The sequence below is a fragment of the Lissotriton vulgaris genome, chromosome 8, assembly GCF_964263255.1.
Source record: "Lissotriton vulgaris chromosome 8, aLisVul1.2, whole genome shotgun sequence".
Taxonomy (NCBI): domain Eukaryota; kingdom Metazoa; phylum Chordata; class Amphibia; order Caudata; family Salamandridae; genus Lissotriton; species Lissotriton vulgaris.
The window spans coordinates 282,924,343-282,949,572 of record NC_141696.1 but is presented as its reverse complement, the minus strand read 5'-3'; the positions used below and the strand labels follow the sequence as shown (position 1 = coordinate 282,949,572).

At 39.1% G+C, this 25,230-nt stretch overlaps 1 long non-coding RNA gene across 4 annotated transcripts in view; it reads left to right on the top strand.

The window, feature by feature from the left end:
* Window positions 1–25,230, top strand: part of LOC147696968 (uncharacterized) — a 628,335-nt gene that overhangs the window by 491,117 nt on the left and 111,988 nt on the right. The window lies entirely within an intron of this gene.

Below are 25,230 nucleotides of genomic sequence, written 5' to 3'. Positions count from 1 at the left end.
AGCATTCAGCCTCTTACCCCATCAAGATGCCTCCGTTCTTGTACCTTTATGCCAGAGCTATCACGAGCATCATAAGATGGGCTTACAATCTTGTACACACTGAACAAGGAACCTTAACATATATATTAAAAACTGAGACTTTCAGGACCGAATCATTGCATCACACTTTTAGACAAAATCTAATTACAGCTTTTACCTTATCGAACTGTACAACAACACTTTTGCAATCCTGGACTGCTCATTTGAGGCTTTTTTTAAAACACTTGACACAGATGACCTCAACATCAAGCATTGCTCTCAATTAAAACATTACGAACAGGATGCAGAATAAATAGAATACAAATACCAGCAACAATACATCTGTTTTACCTTAGGGCTTGGAGTCCAGCGTTGTATCATTTTATTATGGCTCGGGATTGTCCCTTTAAAAGCATTTATTTCCAGATGAAACCTCACTGAAAACGCCAACAATATCTGTGATTTATGTGACGGAGGAGTGGAAGACTTACCGCATGTTCTGTTTGAATGCCCAAATCCGACACTAGTCGAGGCCAGACGCAGGCATTTAAAACCTATTTGAACCCAATATAATATCACTTCAGGTGAAGGCCTTATTTAGTTTCTTAAATCGCCGCTTGATGAATTTGTATGCCTGTAATTTGTTTACATATTTAAAGAACTTTTTCAAATTGTTTTGAAAAGATTATCCTTTTAATGTTTTATAACAAATGTATTATAACATTTTTTTGTTCTCATTAGAGAACTAAATCAAATAAAAACTTGTAAGGAATTGTACCTTCATGAGATTAAAGTGTGTACAGCTTTGTGCCTTGTTCTGTCCTGAAGTGGACCCTCTACACCCTTCATCCTTCTTCTCCACAATTGTGTAATGTGGGATATCATGCACCCTGTCCACCCAAACCTAAACTCACTGTCTAATGATGCTCTGTAAATAAGATTCCTACTTGGGATTTTCTATTTTGGTGGAAGGCCTACTTCTGCAATGAAGATTTAGAAATGTCTATGGCACCAAACCCTGCTTAAAAAGTGGTTGTCTTTACCAAGAGATGAAAGGCAGAGATGCCCTTTCTCTTTTCCTTCAAAAGATCCTCAAATTTTCGGGACATACATTTGCAGATGTTTGTAGATTGCATGCAAACTCTTGGGAATCAAACTACATGGAAAACTGTTTTATATTTGTCTCACATTTTTGCTCCTTTAATAATATTTGCTGTTTGAAAGAAATATATTTATTTTCTTAAATTCGGCTTCAAGGGGTAGAAATAACATAAGCTGTATTCTTTCTCTCATTATGTGTTTTTGTGAGGGGAAAATGTTTTAAGCCTCGACTTTTCTGTTACAAATCTGATTTAACAACTTCCATTAGTAAACGCAAACATTTCTTTTCGATTTTGTAGACAGCTGCAAACAAAGGCCCCAAATGACTGCTTTTACAACGTAAAAGCATAATGGTACCATATGCAGGATTTTATAGCTGTTTGTTTCATTGTTTTCCCCATTTTAAATGTGTGTGCTTCCAGCTTGTTGCCTATTTATGCTAATGATTAATAAAAGGCTTTTTAGAGAAGTGTTTCTTGCCCATGGCTTGGGACTGTTGGATTTAAAAATATCCATGATGCACAGCTGGGTGGACTAACATTTCACTTCCAATCTGTCCAAGTGGAACAGCTCGTCTATCGTTTACCTGTCCTTGTCGCAAATACTACTGAACGGAGCATTTCATACAAGATTCCTCTAGCAGATGTTTTATTCACATTCCCACATGTGAACATGCTGGTTGTTGTTCATACAACACGATCATGGAGAAGTGTGGCTCAATGGTTAGAAGAGGCAGACCATGAAGCAGAGGTCAGACCCGGGACCAGGGTTCAATTTCCGACGCGGCAGGGTCTTGAGCCCAAAATGTCCACGGACTTGATAATTCTCGCTTCAGTGCCTGCTCGAATCACGGGTTCACACTCTGCAACTCCGGGCAATAGCTTGCTTAATCTCCACTATGGCCCATCGCGGCGGGATGCCTGGCTTTCACCTTGGGGGTGCCCAGTACGGGTTATCTCACAGGGAAAAACCAGGACGGGTTCCCAAAGCAAGCGCTTAGAGACCGTTGGTGATAATGCGCTACATAAATATAAATTACAATTACAATTACAATCATGCTTTCAATAATGTTCATGCCTCATGCACAGAGGGCAACCGCAAACTCTTTGCTACATGAATACTTGATTGGAGGATTCTCCACTATTGGTGAATCCTCTTGTAAATTCCCTAAACCATAATAATCATTTTGCTGGAGGATTCTAAAGTGGCAGCAAATCCCACAGCGGAGGAAATACCTCTTCAATCACCCATCAAAGAATTTTCTTTGACCGTCCAACTTGAGATCAAGCCTCAATAGTTATGAATATGTTTAATCAAATAGTTGTGCAAACCACTAATGAATGAGCGTGGGAAGAATGGTAAAAGTATATGCTAAAATATGTTAATAACTCTGACTGTCACATTCTTCTTTATGTCGAAATACTTGTTAGTGAGTAACTTTAAACAAGAGGTGGATGTATATAGCACTGAACAGCAGCTGTTGGACAATGAAAATGCTGTTCGTTAAAAAATTGTACTGCATTTCACAACAATATGGAATTATTTGTTTCTCGCCTATCTTTTCAACCTAAAAAAGATCAATATTTTTGCTATGCTTAGGGTTTGGTGTGTGCTGTACTAAAGTGGTAGACCGAGTACATCAAGTTGCATTTACAGATATAGTAATTGTCAGTTATCTGATATGTTAGACTTGACATGGATGTATCTATCCGATTTCTTCCTGTTTGCCTAAATTAATTTGAGGTCTAAACTCTGGCTTGAGACACAAGTTACTTCCTAGGGTTCCCATGCCAACAGTGGCATTCAAGACTAAGGACCAATTTCCTTCCCACGTGAACTAAGCTGACTTGGTTGACACAGGTCTAAGCGTCTCCTTGAGTTTAAGAGAGATTCTTTGTCAGAGTTCATTCCGCATTGTACGAGGCACGGTCCCCATTTCCAAAGGAGGATGCTGAACTGTTCTTAAACAATCTTCTCTTGAACGATGACAGACTTGAAAGTATCCTCAGTTAGTTCCATGCTTGTGCTCCTCGCAACCTTATAGATCTGCCTTGAGGTTTCTTGTGATTACGTTTGGATGATCTCATTTTGTTTGTCTTGAAGGATTTCAGATTCTACTTTGGTGTGGGGGCACAAAAGTATTTCCGGCCTTTGCCGTTCTGTGCTATGAGAGTAATGCAGTGTAGCTTAAATTATATCTTGTATCTTGCCACAAGGAGCCAGTGTAGGTTTTTGAGTGTTGTGATGTGGTTTGATTTTATTTACTGAAGATAACCTGGTTCCTTGATTCTGCATCCTCTTTAGTTTTGTAGTCTATTTCTTTGAGGCTTGTGCATAGATGCTGTAACAAAGGTTGAGTACTGGAAGCAGCAGTGTCATGGTTAATCTTCCAGTAACTCTCCTGGTTCACCATATTTAAGGATTTAGTGGTAGTCTCTTCAGATAATGTCCTGGCCTCTGCTTACATTTCTGGCATATACAATTGACAAAACCAAAAACTGTGTAATGTGTGTATTACTAGAATTTATCTCAGCCACTGGCAGTTACTCTGGTTTGCATTCCACATCTTCATTGTTTTGGTAATTGACCCTCGAATCTCTCCAGATAGGGACACACCAAATTCAAATCAGCTTTGGTCCTTTTCAATTGCGAGCACTCCTACACAAACTGCTAGGCATCATGCACTCTACAAGAGAAAATAAGCAACCCTCTACTTATTTCCACCATGTTTGGCCCCATCAGTGAGGTGCAGCATAAGTCCTATGGAACAGTGATCACAAGACTTAGGTAAATTAGTATGATCCCGTTATGCAAAATATAGCTGAAATTTTACTTGGGGAGAGAAATAATGAAAGTAGACCTTTTTCTTAGGCAGTCAAACTGATGACCTGATTTGCTGTGACTGAGCAAAGATAATATCTTTACAACCCAGCAGCATCAGTGATACTCCTACCACTGATGATGGCTATTGTGAGGCAGAACCATACTTTGCCTAACTATCTACCTTTTGATCTGAAACCATGCAAGCATGAAAGGTGTGAGGGTTTTAAACATTCCAGGCAGAATTAACTTTTGCCTCCTGGAGTTCATCAAAATTGCAACTTTCCGTTTCTGTGCTGTAATGTCGTGCCACTACCCTAAAGGATGCTGCTTAACTTGCTTTATGGAAGGACCACCACTGCATACCTGTCAGATATGCATTAAATATGGCCCTGCTGCCAGAGATAAACCTATTTCTCTGATTGTCTAGCTGTCAGCAGAACTTTACCACCTTGTTTGCTCCTGTAACCCGATACAGGTGAGCACAGCCAGCAAATAACGAGAAGCAATTAGGGCAAGCAAAGTGGAAGGTGGATGAAACCAAGTTCAACAAGTTAAGAGGACATGATTGAAATCACGAATTCCTATGTAGTACAAAGATGGTATTCTAATATATTTGTACATGCAACTGAAAAGAAGATTTGCTTTTACTGGTGCATAGGTAAGAAGGAAATCTGTTATATCTAATTACCTAACTCAAGTCGGCTAAAAGGACACCCATTGATTGCTAGTGACCGTTTGTAGCCATCTAGAGGGATAATCCAATAAATGCCTATAACAAAGATATTACTGCAATTTGTTAGCTTACTTGATGGTAAAAAGGACTTGCTTAGCTTTAAGCATCGAAGCATGGTCAGATTTGTAGGGAGCTCAAAAGCTACACTATTGAGTGCGAATGATGGTTTGCAATGATAAAGAAGGATAACCAAAGAAAACCCTTTAATAGTAAAAATTGAGAAATGTATTAAGGGAACACTCGTGGCACACCAAAAGAATTCTTAAGACTCAAAACTTCTGTAAAGTTTCTTCTCTGAGCATACTTGCATATTAAACAGAGGGCCGATAGGACAATGAACCATGCTCACGCATGAAATGTGGTGCATACCTCTGGCAAATGCAGTTCTTTTGTAGAAGGGCTGCTAGCCAAATGTATATCTGGTCGAACGGGATCCATGCAGGGGCCTTTGTAACTTCCCTGTCATCGAACAGTAATAGCTATGGCAAAAATAATTATATTGTAAAACGTGATCAACCCAATGTGCTGAAAATGGGACTAATGCATTACAAGCCTTTGTAGAGTGCACTTCTACCATTTACATCGTCAAATAGTGCTTTCTTGGAGCCCATTATGATTCTAGTATTGTTTACCAGAGTCAACATGGTGGTGGATTTGTGTTTGGTTCTGTTATTGGGCATTTTTGTAAAGCTCACTATCACCAAAAGGCCTCTTGGCACAATTAGGATCAAAGTTGGATAATAACACAGGTTAATTGATCTGAAGGAGGTAGATTTAGATTTGTTTTCTTCTGTGTATACCGATGACCAGTTGGCAAGTCTTTCGGTGAAGGTGAAGCTAAACCAGAGAAGGCCCAATCTCTCACTGTAGACAGTCAATATTATGGGATAAACCGGCAAGATTGATGAGTAGATCTCAAGATATGAATAGCAATGCATCTTTCCAGTATTTTACCCAGATAGCTAGAGAACAAACTTGCCTAGTTTTGTAAACCAAGTACAAAACGTTTTGTGCTTGACTTCCTTTAGCGCTTGGTATCGTGTAGTAATGAATCACATTAAACTGTGTCTGGCTGTATACTTGTTTTAAATTTTCTAGTTTAAATAATATATTCCTAGAATAAACATAAAAAGTAACTTTCAATCCCAGTTTCTTTCATATGTAGTTATTTGAGTTGTGTTATCTTTCATTAAACGCAGCAATAAGAGTTAGTTAAACTGTAACTGTCGACTTGAATACAATAGAAAACCTAGATTTAATTTTGACATTGTAACCATGGATCATTTTCGGGTTCTTTAAAAGATGAAACAGGTCTCATGAGGAGATCCAATCCGTACCTCATCAAAACCCCATTGTAATATATATATATATATATATATATATATATATATATATATATATTTTTATATATATATTTTATGGACATCATTTAACATTTAACATGAATCATACAATTAAGCATTATGTAGGAGCTATAGGATATAGATCCTCTATTTTATCACACGGTAAGAATATTGCAAGTAACAAGGGAGCTTTTTGACAATATAGAGGAAAGAAGCCAAAAGCTAAGCTCCTTTATAAAGTGACAGAACTCCAGAGTACTTGCTATATGCTTATATCTTACAACAGGTGGTAATTTATTTGATATAATACAAGGTCACACCAATCATCTTACCAAAATCTACTTTTACGTTCTTGGTATTTTGTATACTCTTAGACAGATATGTCTGCAGATATTGTAGAATTAAAGGAAAGCCTGTTCTCTGAAATGAGTAGCCTAAGAATACATTTTTAGTAGCTTTTACGTTTAAAGTAAATAACTTTTAGATCTGTTCAAAATGTGTTGTAATCTGCAGATAGATTCAGGCTTAATGGTAAGGAACTAATTTAGAATTTGTTTTAAAATGCAGATAGAGTCAGGCTTAATGGCTAGGAACTAATTTAGTGTTTTAAATAAATGCACTGCGATGGATGTGATCTTATCAGCCCAAGTCTGAAAATTTTCAAGGAAAAGTGGCTCAAGGAAATCTGAACAAAAAAAAAGAGCTGTTGCAATTTTGCTTAGTGGTCTACCTTTAAACTGTCTGATGGTAGTAGAGTTCCATAAGACTCAGAACTTAACTGTAATACATACTACAGTGAAGTAGCAATGTAATTTTGTTGTACAAGTGACAAGTGAAGTCACAAGTAGAATGTGGTTTTATAAAATTATTGTATACTTCCATTTATTATAAACAAAATAAAGTCAGGTGGTTAGTTATGGGTGGTAACCTGTTTCCTTCGTCATATAATTGTAATGCACTCAGCACGCAACATCATGACTCATAACGACCCACACAATCCTGAAAATATTGGTGGATGCATTACACCTTGATAAACAATTGTGAGTGTATGAGCAAGATTTTGTATGCAAAATTGTTATTAGTTGGAAAAAAAGGAATTGACCATTGGAGGCCAGACTGTCAATCCATTGTAAAAAAAATCTTATTTTTAAGTCTCCTACTACCAAGCTCAACACCTTTAACAACAGAACAACTCACTTCTCTAAGAAGAGTTTGTTCAAACCAATGATTCGCAAATTGCTGGTCTCCTCCCGCAGTGCTAAAAGATGGGCACTGCCTTCTAAGTATGTATTTCTTTGCAAAAGAAAGGTCCAGTTGTGTACATTATGTATGCCACTCTGTGCTTTGCGATCACATCACAACTCCTTGGATCAATTTAATGTTTTAGGCAGTAAAATCCCTCCAGTCAAACAAAATAAAACTTGGGCGTCATCTTTTTACATTGGTGTTGGCCAATATCCTCAGATTTTCTAAAATTATAGTTATAAATTTGCTTTCTTGTTTATAGTTATACATTTGCTTTCTTGTTTATAGTTATAAATGGCTTTCTTGTAGGCGCTTTCAACCAGCCCCCTTCATTCATTGGTCTTCTGTTATACCATTCATAATTTTCTTCCGCCCTCAAAATATATAACATGGGGTAGTGGGTCAGCCCTCTTTAGCCATTGTCTAACTTCACTGTGGGTGACAGAATTCAGGGGCTACTATTGTAGTGTGTGCTTTTTGGAACAAAAAGTATTTTTGCTTTTAGCCAGTGTTTTGTTTTAATTCACGAGGGCTCAGCAGCTTCCCTAACAATAAAGTTTTGCTAACACTATGACAAGCCAAAACAAACATTTTCAAAGCCAAAAGGCTGACATTAATTGCATTTTTCAAACATTTGAAGTGCATTTTTATTTTGCATTAAGCAGTTCTCGTAATTTGAGAACTCTCCAAGCTTTACTGGGGCGTAAAGGCTTGAGGAATATATAAACACATAGTCATAGCAAGAAAAGGTATGCTGATGACCTGAGGGCTTAGCAAAACAAAAGGGCACACATACTAAGCACTAAAGGCATTTTTTTTCTTTTTTTTGCTAATGAGCTTGCTCTCTGATGACACTCCGCGATTGGAGAAATCTCCTGATGACTGAAAGGAATTGTAATGTATTGCCATATTTTCAAAACATCCAAACACGTGGCTGAGTTTTGTTTTTTAGATGACTGTCCAGCTACCTGACTGTGCATGACATTACAGCTGTTTTTGGTTGTTACTTGATATTGCATTCTCAAAAGTATATTTGTTTGTTGTGCTATTGGCACCTTTGTTATGTGTTACAAGCAGGTTGTTGTCCTATCTCAGGAAAGTCCTAATCTATCAGTGGTCTTGCCATGGTCCCTACTGCAGTCAATACAAATAGGCCCCTTGTGCACCAGCTGCATCGTGAAAGACATTCATAGTTGGGAAATAGTGGCTTCCCCACACACAACATCATGAACCACTACACCTGCGATAGTAATGACAGCTCCTACACTGTGACCACCAATGCCCTTTTGCTTTCCGATCAACATAGAAAAGGCTTCCGGTTGGGTCCCTCTCTGTAAAAGAGGAATATTACAGTGTGTTCCTTTTATAGAGTGCACTGCTACTTAGCATGCACATGCTTATGGTAAGAGGTTTTTTTCATAGATTGGAGGAGTCAAAAAGTGTTTGTTGTTGTCAGGCTACCAGTAGCATACCTTATCGAAGAACAAGACCAGAAGATGTAGGTGGGTTATTAACACAGGGTCAGATTATGCTGGAAAGTCTGATGTAATGTGGCCTAGTGATGCCTGGTTATACCCATTAAACTAAACCTGTATTAAGTATTATTTTTCTCAATAACATTTTTATTTCTCACATATATACATTATATATACACCCCATATGCATGTTTACATTACAAAACAAGATGGGGTGTGGAATGAAATAGCAAATTAGTAGTGACTCCTATCAAGGGTATGATGGTGCAGCTGTAGACCAGGTGAACAAGAGGAAGTGGATGAACCTATGAATTAGTGTTCACTGCTTTCAAAGGAAAGAATGTGCATCTTGAGAGAAGTTTTAAAGGGAGGTGGGTATGTGATAGATAGAGCGCAGATCAGGGTAGACACAATCCCAGTAGTATTGATCATGTAGGTAACAAGAGTAGAACAATAATGTGGCAAAGGTAGGTTCTGGTTTAGAAATCAAAATTATTTCAGTTGGCTGAGTGATGGTAGTGTGTGGGGACATAGCGGATTAATAAATGAAAATGATAGTTGGGAGAGACCATTTAATTCTTTGAAGAGAAGGATTTGTAGTTTGTACCCTTCATCCAGTAGAGAGGGAATATGGTTTCGAAAGGGAGAGGTAGGGGTGTGCTTGGGCAAGTTGTAGTGGGTCCCGATAACAAAGTTTAGAATTTTGTCTAGGTACAAGAATGGTGATGGAAGCCACCATTACACTATCACATTAATCCAACTAGCTCAGAATCAGTGCAGCTGTTGATGTTTTGTCTGTGTGGATGATAATATGGTTATACATTTCATGAATGTTGAAATCTTGGTATCTGCAGGTCATGGCTGTTATAGTGATGACCAATTCCAGGCTCACAGTTTGGTTAATGTGAACTCCAAGGATTCTCACTGATTGTGATGGGATAAGGATGTTCTTTGGACAAAATAGAGATTTCAAATTGAGACGATTCTAATTTGAAAGTAAATTATTTCAATCTTTTAAAAGTGAGGCATGAGGCAACTGAGTGTCATCAGGTGACATGTAGCTGTGAGGGAATTTTAATGAAGATGAGGAGAAAAAGTTAAAAAGTGAAGAATTATGTGTAATCAGAATAGAGACGATAGGAGAAACCAATTGATTGTCTACAGGTGGTATAGAAGAGTTACCCCTAGTACAAAACATTGTTGGACGGAAAAGAACTGATCAGAAAAATGGGAGAACAAGTTGAATTCTTGGTTGGTGATGCCAGCATGATTAGTGTAAAAAGAAGGTTAAATTGGTCAATGGGTTCGAAAACAGCTCAGAGGTCTAGGAGTGTTAAAATAAATGATCGTTTATTGTAGCAATATGATGTGATAATCATGATCCTAGCATGATTGTATATCAGAGAGTCAAAGGTTGTACAAAATATCAAAACAGAAATAAATTGAAAGTGAAAACTTTTTAAGAGTTCTTAAGTGTTTGCTATGAAAGACATTAACTACCAAATGAACCAAAGGATTATATTTTGTGCTGGGCGTAACTGCCGAATTATGGAAGGTTGGAAGTATGGTCCTCACTGTGGGAGACTATGGCAAAGCTTTTCTAATCTGTTGTTGAATAGGCAATTCTTTCAGCCACATTTTACTTGAAATTGATTGTATAAGAATGGCAGTTTGTTTGGGAAGAGGATATGGAGCAGCAGCCAGAACTGCAGACTCAGGAGCTGGGGATCCGCGTTCAAGTCTCGGCACTGACGCACCATCCTGTGGTCATGGGGAAACCACTTAATCTCCCCTTGCCCATGGACAGTGACTAGATACCCTCAGGGGTGATAAGCCACTCTACATAGCTCTACAAACTTTAACCTTTAACTTTGGCGTCTCTAAAAATGCATTACTGCCAGCCAAGCATTTAGTTTACTAGCATGAATTTATAAGACAGGCTTCTTAGAAACATTTAGTACCATGCATTATATTTTACATTTGTAACTATTATGTTGCAAGTATTACATTCCTTGTGCTCATAAAAAGACTTGTAAGATTAAAAGAACTACACTCTGTTCAGGTGATCTGTTAGACCTGGCATCTTTTGTGTGGTTTTCCCTGTCTTTTTGCCTTTACGTCCTGTATTTTTGCCTGTGTACTGGATTTTTTTTTGCTGGCTTAGGTACTCTGGGCTCTTTGCCACTGCTGATCAGTGCCAACGTGCAAGTGCTCTCTCTGTAAATTGTAATTCTGATTGTTGCTCCATGATTGGTATATTTGATTTACTGGTAAGTCCCTAGTAAAGTGCACTGTGTGCCCAGAGTCTGTACATTAAATGCTCTAGTGAGTCTGCAGCACTACTTGTGCCACCCACACAAGTAGCCTTTCAAATGTGTCTTAGCCCTGCCACTGCAGTGTCTGCATGTGCAGTTTTTACTGCCATGTTAACCTGGCAAGTGGACACACTTGCCAGTTTCTAACCTTTTATTTTCATAAATGTAAGGCACCCCTAAGGTAGACTCAAGAAACCCACATGGGCAGGGTGCAGTGATTGTGAAAGGTATGACATGTGCTAGTGTGTTTAACATGTCCTGATACTGAAATACAGTGCATTTAATTTTTCACTATAGGACATGTACTAGTGTGTTTTACATGTCCTAATAGTGAAATACTGTGCATTGCGCTTTTCACTATCATTGGAGCTAGCACCTGAATAGGCTGTGGCTGCCCTGCACAATTATGCCTCCACCCCTGCAGTGTGGCTGGACCAGGGAGTACAGACTGGTTTTAATGAGCAAGAGAGACTTTCCGAACAAAGACTTCAAAGGGAAAAAGGGGTATAAGTATTAGACCTAAAACTCCAGAACTTTAGATTACTTCTGGATTAAGAGGACCCTGCCAAGAAGAAGAGCTGAAGAGCTTCCAGGAGGAGCACTCCCTCTTTGCTGTGTGTTGTTTTGCTGGGTTGGCCTGCAGTTTCTCCTTCTTTCTGGGGGCAATGGAAAGGACTGAACTTTTGCCTTACTGTGGTATCCTGCTGAAGACAATTCTTCAAAGGCTTGTCTATTGTTAAGGAGTCTCAGGAATCGACTCTTCGCCCTTCTTGCGGACATATTTTCTGACGCAGCACTGTCGTATGAGAGAAATCCCAATGCACAAACCCGAGCGGCCAAAGAATCGCCAGTGAGCGGCCCGAGTCCAACACACTGGGTTCTGACGTCTGAGACCCCCGAACCGCCTCTGACGCCGCCCCTGCTGTGTGGCTACAAGACACGAAGCATAGTGGGACCACGGCTGAAGGAATCGACACATCACCTTTTTGCAGCTGCAGCATCAACCGACAGAGCGTCCAGGATTTCCACGCATCATGTCTGTGCCCCAACTCATCACAGACACAGCACCCACAGACCTGAACCATCTTGGAAATCGACACATCACTTCCCCCTATAGTCCGGATTCGACACATCACTTCTCCTGCATGCAGCAGAACTGTTGCATTGCCTCCCCAAAGACTCAGGAACTGACACACCATGGTGTTTTCCGATGCTTCCCTCCTCTGCAACTGTTTTGACTAGTGGATTTATCATGCTTCCATAGTTTCCTATGGACAGAATTGCTTGAAACCTATTAAAAGTCATATTTTGAGTTTGGTATGTTGGATTTTTGTCATTTTGGCCTTGTTTGGTTTAGAAAAAGATACTTTATGTTTCTAAACTGGTGTGGTGTCCATTTGTAGTGCTTTCACTGTAATACTGTGTTTGTTATGTACAAATGCTTTAGATATTGCCTCTGAGATAGGCCAGACTGCTTGTGCGAAGCTACGAAGGCGGTGAGCAGCTTTTAACTTGGGTGTGTAATCCCATTATCCTGACTAAAAGGCAGTGTCCCTACTTAGACAGGGTGCATACCACGGCCAACCAGTGACTCCCGTTTCTACCATGATCATACTGGGTGTTCTTGAGACCTTTATTTAGCTAAATTGAGGCTAGAACTTACTCTCTGCATCTCCAGAGATTGCCTTTCTTTCATCAAATGTTCTTTCTCTACAGAGACTCTGCCTGACAGTCTGAAAAAGTTAGTGGTTATGCAGCTGCTAAAACGTTTCTCATTTATTGAGTAACTTGGGCAGTTTTCATGCCATCTGTCTACGTCCCTTCTAGTTAAGTACTTGAAATCACCACAAAGCTGTAGGCGTATCCTGAAGAAATGCATCTAGAGTGTACAAAGGATAAGGAGTACCTGCAGGAGAGTCACCATTTTGGGCAGATCCACATACAGGGTGCTTGGTGGACATCAGTCATTCTACACTTTGTCTTCTGGTTGAGTGCTCACAAGGCACAAACTTAATTGAACACAAGACAAAGATCCCCAGTTACTTGGGACTCTTCAGTTTTCACACTTCCTAAAACACCAAATATAAAAATACATGTAGAGTCAGAACTAATAATTTCCTGCCTTCACCCATCATGGCAGGGCCGCATACACCCTCAATTATGGGAACCTTTTGAGTGTGTCCCCTAGCTGGTATACCTCCTATCGACTGTCAAATGTGTAAATATGCCATTGTAACATTAATGCAAATAATTAATAATGCATTAATTGCAATTGTTGCCGTTATCGCTGCGAGGTACTAAACAATCATTAATTTCCCTAGAAAGTGATGATGATAATTATAACTTTATTAGCACCCCCCCACCCAATGCCAGGCATCTCTGGGATTTTCAACAGCCCTGATGGTTTTTAGTAGGTGTGTGGACGTGTTATTTTAAATTAATGTTCGGATTGTTTTACTCTACTGCATACTACACCTTATACCTTGGCTCTTTGCTTTTTTTTTTGTTTAATTCCATTTTGGTGAAATTGTTATTGATTCAACCTTTCGCACCGTTATTCTTAACCTCTTCGCCGCTAATGACAAGGGTAACTCGTCATGGACTTTCCATTGATTTCAATGGAAAATCAATGAAAAGTAAAATATTGCCTTAGCAGCCAAGTGGTTAAGTCTTAATGCATGTCAACGACATCACATTGATGAGCAACATCAGCAAGATGGCCTTGATTGAGAAATGTCTTTGGGATGTGTCTGTGTTGGGTGAGAAAGTTATAAATATTATGTATGGCATTCCGATTTTTTTTCTAAATCATTAAGGAAGAAGCGTGGATGCTTTGCATTTTTCATAACTTGTGATACATTGAACATTGATTCAGGTATTTAAAATAGTTTACATGAGCAAATTGGGTGTGACAGAGAATAATGCGGCGAGCGCTGGCAGAGCAACTGCAAGCTCGCTACAAAACAGTGAGGTAGAATTATCGTTAAAGCACTCACGGCAGAAGTCTCTCTGTATCCTACCGCCAACATAGTCCAATCAGCTTTTCATCCTTCCAGTGTTGAAAAGAGACAACCTTTTATTTTGCGTTAACTGGATCTTTTCTGACATGGGTTGGAAAGCAGATAGTTTAAATAATGTGTAACAATAACCATAGGTATTGTACTATTGTAGACACGGTCTAGTGTCTCACTCTGATGTCATCACACTAAACACCCACCCACCACCAGGCGTCATTGGTCAGATGACCCTGGCCAATAAAAGGGGCTGAGCGCACGTGCTCCGAGCGCATTAGCTAACCTCTATCACTGTGTCTTGTGTGTCATTGCTCATCAGCATAATGAGGGCCAGGCCCGGACTAGCCGTTGCGGGCACCGGGCAATCCCTCGGTGCGCCGCATGGCCGGTTTGGGGCCTCTGGGGGCTTTTTTTGTTACAGGGCAGTAATTGCAGCATAGCTGCAAAATCGGCCCTGTAGCAAAATTGGCCGAATACCGGCCCTGGCAACGAGCTCAGCCGCACCCTCGGACCCCAACCCCCCTACGGGAGGGGGAGGGGGGGGCGGCAGAGCACATTTCCAGGGCTGGTTTTGGTTCCCAGTCCGGCACTGATAAGGGCCTAGCGCCCGCCATCACAGGTATTAAATTGGCAAAAAATAATGTGAGGTTGTTGCTTATATTTAAAAGAAACAATGGAGGTGCATGTGCAGCAGCTAAGCAACTAGGCAGTGGCGCAGGAAGGAAGGTAGCAATGACGAGAGGGAGGGAGTGCGAGCGAGGAGGCAATAGATGGCAACAAAAAAAACAATTAATAAAATCACAAATAGCGGCGCAGGAAGGAGGGCAGCAATGATGTAAGGGGATGGGTGCGAGCGAGGAGGCAACAGATGGCTAACATAAAGGATTAATCGTTGAGGTCCCGTGTTAGGGAACCAAACACCCAAAGGTGGAACAAATGGACACTATAGGCCAACCACAGTAAAGGAATTCCGAATGGCAGGCCAACCAACCAACCAAAAGCGCAGGGCGTGTTGACTCCCCTATAGACTGAATACAACATGCCTCGCAGCGCATGCTTGCCCTAAAAAGAGTCACATGAGGTGCTGCACAGTGGCAGACCATGTGAAAGGGCCAACTGATCACTTCTCGGTTCCTGATTAAAACACTGATGAGGAGAACATTTTAATCAGAAAGCAGTAATTTCTTAAAACAACAAAACATCTGAATAACATTGCGGCAGAATGTGCTGCATTAAGTTCCATAATTGTCTTTTCCAGGTGCAGAATGTAATCCGCTGTGCTGCATAATTTGGTCCTCCATTTCTGCATAATATCAGTGACCAGGCCTAATGCGCCTTACCCCGACCCTTAACCTTTGCCCTTTCCATAACTCAAAAGAATTACACGCAAATGTTTGGTTGTGCTTTTGTTTTACATTTTCCAATTATTTTTAGATTCGCCTCCGTTATCTTTAAACTTTTTCTTTAACTTATCTTTTCCCAAGTCTTTTGTTTTTTCGAATTTGTTCTTTCAAAACTTCTAATCTAATTCCGTGGGCCGAATTAACCACCCTGGAATGCATAGCACTATCTCACAACATTGTAAACACCGTAGGAGCATGAGGCAAGGATTGCCCCGGCAGGCACCTCCTTTTGCTAGTAACAATTGAAACTTTGGCTTCTTCTTCGAAGTTAATGTTTAGAAAATGCCCACATAAATCATTCCATTTCCTGATGAATAGAGTGATATTATCCCCCAATTGAATCAATGTATGATTTAATCATAATGAAGACCAAGACAAAGGCTTGGTATGTAACTTCATATTGGGAATAGGGACAAACACCCATCACATACATTTTGGAACGTATATTGTTAACAGATATATATTCATTATTATATTTGTGTTAAGAGTTTTTTAATCAAAGAAACACATCTGCTTTATATTTATACTTGGAGAAACCTATGAACACCACACATTGCTAAGATATTACATTCTTTACCTATACATAACATCAATATTGGTGGCGTTCCTGCAATATATTCATATTGTTTTACCCTTTTCTCTGTTGAAGGGCTGCCTTTTTAGACAATGGGCAGCAACTACCTAGTTTTGCTGAAACATCAAGTGTAATTATTTTTAATTCAAATAAAAATGGAGCCATATTTAATAAAAAAAATAATTATTTTATACCATATAGCCTCCCTGTTTCGACACCGTTTTTTGTACAAGAAATGTGCTTTCAAACTGTAAATGTAGGGCTTTTGTAGTCACAACTAAGAATATTGGCAGGGGTATATGTGACATATATCGCTGCTGTTGCCATTGGTGTATACGTAGAGAGCTTCACTGCCATATACACTCATTCTGGTGCCTTTCATAAACGTCACCATCAAACATACCTCTAAATACATGTTAGTTCAAGAAATTGTATTTTTGATGTAGCGGTTAAAATATTATAATTTTATCCTGGGTGTGGAAACTTGACTAGTTTAATTGACATGACACCTACATGCCTAGTTTGTCTAATATTCATATTACATAGAGCGTCCACAGGACACGCAAACAATACCTGGTAATGGCTTTCAAGTAGGGATGTGTGAAATCAACTTAATTTGCTTTCATATAATTATGTTAAATTAAGGCAAAATAATTGGGAATAACGTGAAAGGCAAAGACATCAATTTTATGCTTTATTGTCCCGCAAATGCGTCCTCGCGTAAATGTTTCATTCGAGGTCACATTAAATAAAAGTACCGTGAACAACAGCAATTCACGTTCTGTTGTTTCTGTGCATTCGCTGTAAATTTTTACCACAAATGGCACCAGAGTTACAGCGAGTGCCACATAATTTTACAAAGTGGTCTATTGCCATCATTTCTGGAGTTTCGCTTGAGAAATTTATTGTGAAATTCCAGAAATTACACCTCCATAATTTAAATTTCGCCCTGGCCTATTTTCAAGACAATTTCCCGTCTTTAAATGTAAAATATTGTGTAGAGGAACGTGTTTTTTCCAGCCCATGGGTCTTCCTGGGAAAGTACTTGATTTGGCAATTCATAGCACCAGCTGAACCGGTCTAATTTCCATGAGGAGCGAGTTTGCCAGTTTTCAGATGTTCTGGTATGCAGCCTGAGTTGGCGAACGTGCTCTTTCATGGACTTCTTGGAGGTTTGACTATTAACCTTCCAAATAGATTTATGGCAGTGGGCGTGGATCCGGAAAAATCCCAAACCCAGTAATCTGTGTCCATTTTTAAGTTGTGTTTAAATATGTGTGGATGAACTTTTGAAAACACGAACCAAGCCCGCGTCTAAGCCTACAGATTCCTTTATTTAGTATAATGTATACGCTTTGGCAGCTGCATCAGTGAGAAAAGCTGAATTGCAATACTTGAAAGCTAATTATTTCAGCAGCAAGGTTAAACAAATGGTCCTGATATATACTCTCTGAGGTAATGTGCTCTGAAGTTTGTGTGTGCTAACTCCCTGTCACAGTTCCAGACACATTCTTTGCACCACAAACCCCAGCTGTCTCACTCCAGTGTCCTGAGCTGACATTGAAAAGCTTCACAGCACAATACTCATAAAGACCCAAATACAGAACACATGATAGATTGAAACACATGGGAGGAAAAGCTTTTTTGGGTGAAAACTTGGCTGAGAAGTGCAAAAAAATGAAAAGTGCAGCAGTTCTTACTATATTTTCCGGCACGCACGGCACCTGCTTCTGAGACCAGTGTTTGTTTACTCATCTTACATTTTGAGTGCCGCATTAGCCCGGCTCACCTTTGATTGATGGTTAATTCCAGGGTTTGTTTGAAATAGTTGACATGGAATCTAACATTCTTTTTTTCTGCCGTTCGGTACATTACATGCATTTTTTTGTTTAAAGTCTCCTAAAAGAGGTATTTTGCTTTCCCCTCTGCCACTGCCAGGAAAGATCTAGCAATTATTCAGTTTTTTCGGGTAGGAACTATCACGAGCCAGACAAATATTAGTTTTACCATGTTGCTGAAAGAAGCTATTGTTGGTCCTCTTTTAAAATCGGAAACTTTGAATTGAAATCCAACTTTATTCCGGTAAGGTATTCGCATTTAAGCGTCCTTATTTTCTCGTATTTTGGTATTTTTTTGTGAAGGTACAAAATTAAGGCACTCACTCACTCTTTCTATGATGCTCTCCGTCTTCGAAGTTGTCTTTTCATGCAGCCTATAACAAAAATTGTGAGGGTCTATGTTTTGTCACGTTTCATAACTACTTAAACTGTCTTTAAAGATCCCAAATAATTTAGTGATATTGACTAGAGTGCTCACTAAGGTGCACTGCAAGTTAGAAAGCAATAGGGCGAGCTTTGTATGCCATAAGTGATGCATACCATTACCATGGGTGTGCTACTCTACCTCTTCTTGAGTGCTTCCATTGTGATGCATTACATAGTAGATGGAAGGGACTTTTTGGTGAACGGAGAAGCCACCTAAGAAACAAGCTTCCTCCACTAACAGCAGCATGTGCATGGTAACTCAATGCACTAATCGGATGTAATGCATTCAATGGAAACATAAATGTAGACCAAGTGTAATATATGAAAGTGAAACTCATAAAACAGTACAATTAGCTTTACTTTAAGCAGTTTTGCTGTATTTTACATTCCGCTGAGTGATTTATATGATTCTAATTCCAGGCTAATTTGCTGCAGGATTGAGAGTGTGCACCCTAGTTTTACGGGGCAGGTACATATTGCCGCTGCATCAGGCTTTCACTGTGGAGACTGAATGTGTCTGTGTCTCACTATGTGTTTTTTCTCTGCTGGTTTGAGTTCTCTGCATACTGCTTTCACCTTACTATAACTTGTTTATTGGTGTTGCGAGATATGTGCATGTAGAGCACCACGGTATTGTTATATTGAGCTATGCCGGTGTTCGCATACGTATGTGCAGGCATGTCTGTGTGTGTATTAATCCCTTATTTACGCTTCTCCTTGTCAGTTTATTCTGAGGTAGCATACATTGTCAAAACGTTGTAAGATGTTAAGCGAAAACTCCAATGTTTATAAAGGAACACTGTTTATGAATATTTTTGGGCTTGAACATATGCTTGAAATAGAACACCTCTGTCACTATAAAAAAAAATCAGAACCTTTATTAATCAGCACCTATGATACCATTGAATGTAAAATTAACATCCTGTGATGTTAGTGTCCTATTTCAAATAATAATGCAGAACCCTAGATTTTCCATTTGCTGCTTTTCTGGTGGAACAAAATTGAATGTGTACATTCCAGTATAGCCACTATTGTACTTGTCATCACATAATCTTCAGGCTTCCTACATTTTTGAGTTGGCTGCAAACTAATATCCTGCCCTTTAGATGATCACTCTAGTATATGGAGAATTCTCCCCACTTCCCAGTGCACCGTTAGGAGTGTGTTGGACATCAGTAATAGGTCTCGCTTTAATATACTAACCTGTTTAGAACATGCCTGCTTAGAACATTCAAGGCAAAATTATTGTCTTTGACAGTACTTGTTTCACCCCCTTTAAATATTTAGAAAGGTAATGTCCCACACGTGAATCGATGTCAAGTTAATTGCCATATAATTTACAAGACAAATGGAGCCATCTGAAAACAAACATGAAGACTGTTAGCTAGTAAGTAACTGAGTCGTATGTCTCATTCCTGGGGTTCACACTGTCGGTTCACCTCTGCATTCTAACTTGGCTTGTTTTGACATCACCTAGGACCAGGGGCTAATTATCTGTCCTGAGGATCACACGCTTACTTCACCCCTGCATCTTCCTTGATTTTGGCCGAGAACAAAAACCAGGCACAGATGATTCATTCACCTGCAGTCCCAGAGACAACTACAACACTCGCTGCAGTCTTGAATAATCTAGTGCATCCGCAGCAGAACAGAGGGATATGTACAAATATCATTGATACAATACTGAAAATGTATACCAATCAGGACACTATTAGCTACACCACCTGAGGGGCAGAGACCACTTTTGAGGAACATTTGTCATAATCCTCAATGTTGATATATACTACCATGCACAGAACAACCAAGCAGACCTCAGTCAGTCTATAAAGGGCGGGTAACAGTTTAGTAATATGCAGAACTTAATAGCAACTTGCGAAAACCTAGTCATAGGGCTGGGTTCAGAATACCATGCAGAGGGAGAGGCTGATAACAGCATCCAAGCGCATAGTCCAACAACTTTTTGTTTAGTATCACAGGGAATAAAAGGTGTTTTTTGTCACTGGGGAAAATGTGGTTTCTCACAATTACGTTTTCCAGCAGTTTGCATTTTTCAAATGTTTCCTTTGCCAATACATTCACACTATTTGACGTCTTGCCAGAAAATAAGGAGATTTACTAAGAAAGAACCAATGTTAGAAGCAAGGCAATCCATACATAGCAATATCTAAACCAATCTCAAAAATTGCTGGATGTCGTTGATTTAAAAATATCACTGCATGATCTCATAACATGATATATAATTTTTTTACATGTGTGATGGCAAACAGTACTAGCTTGAGACATGATTTTGTTTAAAAAAAAGTTAAAGCAATTTTCTTTGTTTTTGGAAAACTTCAAAAGAACTAGTTACAAAGCAATCTGGGACTGATTAACTGAAGTTTCGTTTATGTACTCCTACATGCCTGCGTGAATTATTTTCAAAATATCTAAAAAGGGAGTAACATGAGAATATTTAGGGATTATACTTATGCAGTTAGTAACAAAAGAAAGTGTGCCCTGATTGCACTTTTACTAATAGGAAGTTGGAAGTTTCGGGCTGATTCTGGATTTCTTGTAAGAGTATGTAAAGGAGTACTCCTGGAGTACTACATCCATGCTCATAAATGCTTTTGCGAATTGGCCTCATTATCTTCCGTCTTCTGAATCAAATTTGTGAACACATTTGTGTCTACGTCCTTAGAAAAGATAAATCAACATCGAACTGCTTGGTCCAAACACTCGACCCCCTGTAACCGATTCTTTATAATATATGGTCATTGATCTGTCTTTCCAAATTTCATGAGGATCAGTTTATATATGCCTACGGTATTAAGAAACCAAAAATCGGATTAAAGTGGAATATTAAGTGGGAATGATTGACCATTTGGTAGTAAGTTGTGTAAACTAAACGCCATTATTTTGCTAGAATTTGGATATGCACGAGTGCCAATACCACACATTCTACAACACAGTTCTATTGTTAAACTGAAGAGCAAACATGTAAATGATGTAAACTGAATGAGCAAAATCTAAATACTACATCACCATGTTGCAAAATTAGAAATTGCTCTAAAAAGTAATTTTAAATAAAGAGTCGTAATTGTGGACTATTTCTCTCTCTCAACGTCTCATAATTACTTAGCAAGCCTTGCCAATGAAGCCAAACACTTCAATGTATTCCATTTCTCTTCTGTAATCTCTTAATAAAGGTCACATATTTTGTGAAACGTTTTCCAAATTTTCAATAACTTGGCACCCCGTTTGTTTTAACTGCGAGCTCATCCCCTTATATTTTAGCTCGGTGATATATGTTGTTGCTTCTAAATTTCATTGGGAACTATTATTAATCGTTGCCACGTGACAGTGACGTCTGAAGCTGTGGTGTTGAGCTATTAAGACATTTGTATTTATTAAGTGTGTGTATAACTCTTCTTAATATAAAATGAGATAATAATACATGTTTGCAATGGGAGTTGTTTGGATGTTAATAAGATTTAATGTAAAGATGCTGCCTTCTCTGTAAATTTTATGAAATTGTTTCATTAAGTGTCCTCCCTCCATTATTGCTTCTTAATTGATAGTACAAGAGAGAAAAATGACGGCGGACTAATGCTTCTGCACCTCACGCTAATTTCAAATATAGTAAGAGTCCAGCGCAACAAGCCCGGGCATCAGCCGTCAGGTGACGCCTCTGTGGTCCAGATCCTAAGCGAAGCAAGAGGTGGGCGTTCGCCAGGTAATGAAGTCCAGAGAATTGGTATTGGATTTTCAAAAAAAGCCTTTATTTTCAATTGTTAGTTTCTCACAATATGGGAGAATCTAACAATTGAAAATAAACAATTTTTTTGAAAATCCAATACCAAGGACCTGGCGCACGCCCACCTTTTGCTTTGCTTCTTAATTGATGTCTACTCAGGTTAGTAAAATGGCAGGCAAGGTGGGCTTACATCGTTTTGCAGTACGTTCATCGAGCATATGTGCGCAGCTAAGAGTCAAAAGAACTTAAGCCAATTTTCAGAAAGTGGGGAAAGGAGAGAAATATAATGGCAGCTAGCCGACAGGGTTAAGCACCATCCTTCTATTCTGTTTATTTACCATTAATCAACCGTTCCTCGCCACCTTTTTCTGCAATACTGGTTAAGCCATTGTCAATGGCCTTGAGCTCAAAAGGTGCATGCATTTAATAAGTCAATCAGTTTCAATTCAGGTTCTGTCATCATTCCACAATGTAATTGCAGCAGCGAATGTTCTGCCTTGTTTTTAGGTCTGGGCTTTGACTGCATTTCTGTCGAATAGACCTATTGCTTACAGGATACATGATGAGAGCTTTGCCACCACACCTTTCAAACATTGCCTTTCTTCAATCAGCCTCTTTCAGCCATTGGCTGGAAGCTTTGTCAATAACGTCTTGACCCAGCCCAGTGGAGTATTCATCTCTCACCTAATGCTGCTGGCTGTTCAGTTGTATCCTTGTGCCACTACTCCAGTACTCCCTCTCGAGTGCCACACTAAGTGGTGGTCACTGCCGAGGTGCTGTTATTTAGCACAGTTTAGTACCTTTGTGATGCAAACCTGTGCACAAGCTAAACCATCATCACTCTGACTGGGAACCCTAGTGCTGTCAACACCACAGTCGCTCAGTTCTGCACTGACCAATGGTAGCATTCTTTGGCATCCTGCACAGCTGCTTACTTTGTCAATGTTGTGGCCTGGGCACCTGAGTTGTGCATGAGTTGTGTATGAAGAAAACTGTTCCATGTGGTTCACCATTCCATCAATATTAATCAGTTGCATTGATTAAGTGCAAATACCCATGATGGATATTGCATAAAAATTCGTTTTAATTTTCCCTTCTAATGTTTTCAGTCTAACAGAGAAAACGTGAAGACGTCTTGAGCATAATACTACTAGTAAACTAACAATAATATTGGAAATTATTATATTAGGGATAGTGATAGTATTATAATTAAAATAACCTATATATATATATATATATATATATATATATATATATATATATATATTTTATTAAAAGCCCCTTACTTAAAAATGTTTTATTTACACATAATTGCTTAGCTCAAAATGTTGCCAACTACAATTAAAGAACCACCAGTGGTGATCTTATTTGCATTTCAGTGCTTTGCAGAAGGTGGGCAAATGTTTTTTTTAAAATGGAATGGGGAACACAAGGAAGGGAGGCAGCGTGGAGTTGGCTGCATTTACAATGAGCATTAGGCCAATGGGTTGTCTGGAAGCAGAGATTGCTAGCACAAGTCTACGACCTGCATCTATTTTTATCTCCCGGTGGCCTTTTATTATTGGACTATTCCAAAGCCACCAAAAAGACCTTTAAACTCCTCCCAATTGAGCTTATTTCAATATGTATTTGGTGAACCTTATGGAAATTAAATGTGATGTGCTTAACAGAACTCGAGTCCTCATGTGAGAATTACCAGGACCTTTAAAGAGTTCAAACTATTTAATCCTCCCCTCAGCGCCTTGAGACCCTCACGGGTAAGTAGCGCGCTTTACAAGTACTCTGATTGATTGAACTACGCCTTTGGAAGGAGTGGACATGAAAAAACGTACATATGCAACTTTTCTAGGAAATATATTCACAAATGTGTGCTAGATAAAGGACTTTTAAAAATACATCTGGGAGAGTAAAGCTTAGTAGGCCTAGTTGTATTTTGTGCTGCGTTGTGCATAAACTCTCCAAACTATAATTCGAATAGTGCCTTAGATAGAGGTGCTGCAGCTTACATTTTCATGGCTCGACATGTTTAAGGCTCTGTAACTTCTCATCATGAATGTGTTTATCCTGCATGCCATACCTGAGGGCTCTGCTAGATGTCAGACACCCCGAAGGAGATCTGTCAACTGCGATTCTAACACACTCATTGGTTATCATTCCTTGACTAGGCTCGAGCTCTGCAGTTTTAAACAATTATACATATTAAAGTAACCCATTTTTAAGCCAGTATTGCAAAGTGGTATGGGTGTCAGACAATAGGTGACAATTGTGGAAAGAGAGAGCGCAAAACTCTCAATAGCAAACAATTATTAAACAACTGCCCTTTTACTGAATCAATATTTGATTTAACATGCCGCTTTTGATTATTAGTGAACAAACCAACATATTTTTTCTTTTTTCTTTTTGTTTATTATATATATTCATTGTTGTATAAAAATAGTTTTTTTCTCTTTTCTTACAATTTTTTTTAAAGAAGATATTAGTTGTACAAACAATAGTCTATTGTATAAATTCCATATGATTGCATGACACATACATAGGTGAGAAAATCAAAACAGACATAAATTTCGGTCGATGGAAAACTGAGGTGGGCAACACGATGAAATAAAGCACAAACTTGAGGTAGGTAATGCGGTGGAATAAAACAGACAATAGGTATCCAGAAAGTATGCGAGTCAAAGAGTGAACTACTTTGTACTTTTTGTTCTTATGTCTGTCGGTGTGTGTCACTGTGATTGTGTATGGTTGCAAATCACAGAACACAGAATGCATATGGTTGTGTTTTTTGTGAAGCCTTAAGCCACTGTATGCCATCTCCTTAGCTCTTATTTTCCCTTTATCCACTCACTCACTGCCTTGCTCTCTATGGGTCGCAGTTGAGATGCATAGAGTACAACCTTGAATTAAATCATCTCGCCTCTTATTTTCTCATATGACTACTCTACGGCAGTTTCTAGTTTCCTGATAACAAGAAACGTATTAATCTATTTTCTGGCCTCGCCAGCCCTTACCTTCCACAATACCACCATCGCTTTTCGCACAGACACTTTATTACCCACACCTACAGTGAAGAAGCTAGACGTCCCATTTATCTCCAATGTGCAGCTGATATTCTTCATGACCTCAACCACTACCGCTGAACACCTGACAAAAAGTTAGCTCCTCCATTCACAAGCAGTGAGTCCCTAA